This window comes from Salvia hispanica, unplaced genomic scaffold (genome assembly GCF_023119035.1).
Source record: "Salvia hispanica cultivar TCC Black 2014 unplaced genomic scaffold, UniMelb_Shisp_WGS_1.0 HiC_scaffold_85, whole genome shotgun sequence".
NCBI classification, from domain to species: domain Eukaryota; kingdom Viridiplantae; phylum Streptophyta; class Magnoliopsida; order Lamiales; family Lamiaceae; genus Salvia; species Salvia hispanica.
In genome coordinates, this window is record NW_025952632.1 from 1 (window position 1) to 2670 (window position 2670).

A 2670-nucleotide genomic window follows, 5' to 3' on the forward strand; every position below is an offset into this window, starting at 1 on the left:
TTATGATACAAATTAACCAAAACAAGTCTATGACCCAAATATTCATTTATTATGACCCAATGTATGAAGTAATTTTCATCATATGGTATTTCGACTACAAGAAACAAGAGGAAAGCATTACAAACATTGCGACATATAATCGTGTATTTAACTTCAGTTTGTTTGATACGAACATTTTGATCAGATTTGCATGACGCATTCTGGTACTCCTTAGTGTTATATAATGACCAGAATGTTGGTTTACTATGACACAAATTAACCATACGATGCTATGACCCAAATATTCATTTATTATGACCCAAATATTCTAACACGCATAGAGTATGACATAAAAAAGAGCTTGTTTGGCACTAGTATTCATATATAAATTGAAGAAACAATAACATCTGATGTCACTTCTAAAACACCATCCAAATATGTAAAGCTAAACTGTTTAAACATCCTTAATTTAAAACAGTGGTAAACTAAAAAAAAATGAAACAAAGTTCCAGTCTTTTTATTTATGACATATAGCAATTGCTTAAGATATGTAGTTTGCTATCATTTTTCAACATTGATCTCCGCATTCTTGTAAGTCAGTTGCATCAACATTCTCTACCACAGTACCTGTACATATAAATGAAGTCATTCTTAGTCTTTGAAGGCATATAGAAAGCATGACCTAAAATGATCTAAAAATGACATCCGTATTTTTCAAACCCGTACTTTTAATTTACATAGGTCCTGTTTAGACAACACGGAGGTCAATTTTAATATGCTTTTTATGTTATGATATTAAGCATACCCTAAAACGATGTTAACAAAAACTAACAATGACTTAAAAAACTAGAAATTTTATCGAATAACCTCAAACAATCCATAACACTAAACTCTGCTCATATCAATTTTTTTAAAAAAATATTGCAACAATCAATGTTTCTGAACTATGACACAAAACAGTCAAAGCTATGACCTCATTCATTATTTGTGTAGATTAGCACATTAACCTTTAACAGCCTTTGAAACATCCACTACGACAGTCTGAGTATGTAATCCTAAGTTGAACTCAATTTGTAGACAAAATTCATTGTTTCAGTGTAATAACCTACTACATAATAATAACCTAAAATATAACACATTAACCTTGTTTTGGGTCATCTCTTCCAGCAGCCTTTACATTTGACGCGTGTAGAATAGTTGCAGTCGCTGTTCAGGAAGACAAACATCAACACGAAAAGATTTGTCAGATGAAAATTCAAATATAATCCGAACAAAAATAACCCAAATATTTTAGACAACATACAAATTTTCGTTGTTGCTTTTGGCGGTACCAACACAAAAGAACGCTGCGTCAATTCAGATTGCTCATTCTAAAAAACTAGGGATTTAGAAACCCTTGCTAACCTTTTCCGTCATCCTTCGCTGCTCCAGCCAAGCGTGTATTCACCATTACTGAAGAATCGTCGGCGATGAGGATTTTGGTTTATTGGAGAAGCGAGAGAAGAGTGGTTTAGGTTTTGGGTCTCTGATTTTGGGATTTAATCCGTTTGATTTGGGGGATTTCAATAAATGAGTGATTTTAGCATGTGCAGTAAACACTCCCATTAAATCCGCCCACTAAAAACGGTCATGACGGTTCCACTTATTTATTCTACCGAAAATACCCTTCACATGACGCATTTTGCTTTTATTATGACTCAAACGAAATAATTTAAACAACAAATCGTGGCCACTCACATATGGATCTGACGGTTGGTAATTGGTCTGTATTTTGGTACTTAGGCCCTTCTTTTGATAGATTAAAACCATATATATATATATATATATATATATATATATATATATATATATATGACAAACTCATAGTTTAGGCTTGTTTTATGGGTGATTAGAGAGTGTTTTTGATGGTTTAAGGTGTTTATAATAGGTTTTCACTCATATAGTCATCAATTAGATGAAGTAATGAGTTTGTCGGAGTTTTGAAGTAAAAACAGGTCAAAACGGAGCAAAATGGAGCAAATGGCTGATTCCAGAGAAGAAACCCGACCGGGTGTTTTCCATTCTCGGAAAACCCGGTCGGGTGTTTCGTGCAACTAGCGGGTTCCAGAGAGAAAACCCGGTCGGGTGTTTTGCCACCTGCAAATCACCCGGTCGGGTGTTTTTGACAGCTTCAAATATAAAAGGGGTTCTCACTCATTTTCGAACCCCAACTTCCCCACACCACAAATTGAGAGAAAAATCGAGAGATTCAAGAGGATTGAAGGCAAGGAGTCTTCATCTTCAAGAGATTGAAGAAGAAAGATCCTCCCCAACATCAAGTCCACCTTAGGGAGTTCTATTATCTTTTCATACTATGTTTTTTTTTTTGTTGTTCTTGTATTTTCCTTTGTTTTAGCTTCCATTATGAGTAGCTAAGTTCTTATTTAGGGATATTGGTGAAGTTTGTATGGATTCCATGGGATAAACCTTGATTTATGCTTATCTATGCCTTTTGTGGTGGTTTTGTTGGTTATTGTATTTTTTCATTATCTAATTGATTAGCAACCAATTTGATATGTCTTATTCTAATTTTTGTCACTGAAAGATGCTTGATTAGATTGTTAAAATAGCCAACAACTCCGTGCGTTGTATGTGCTCGAGAGAGGCATAGCTAGAGAGAGGGCTTGGGTCCGTAGGTTGTAGGAGTCGGTT

The 2670-nt window shown here is 34.5% G+C and overlaps 1 long non-coding RNA gene across 1 annotated transcript; it reads right to left on the bottom strand.

Moving 5' to 3' along the window:
* Nucleotides 1–317: 317 nt before the first annotated feature.
* LOC125200232 lies at nt 318–1537 on the bottom strand. The gene is made up of 3 exons (XR_007172696.1): nt 1384–1537; nt 1123–1185; nt 318–606 (listed from the first exon to the last, which is right to left on the bottom strand). It is a non-coding gene; the product is annotated as an uncharacterized LOC125200232 (long non-coding RNA).
* Between the last annotated feature and the right edge of the window lie 1133 nt (nt 1538–2670).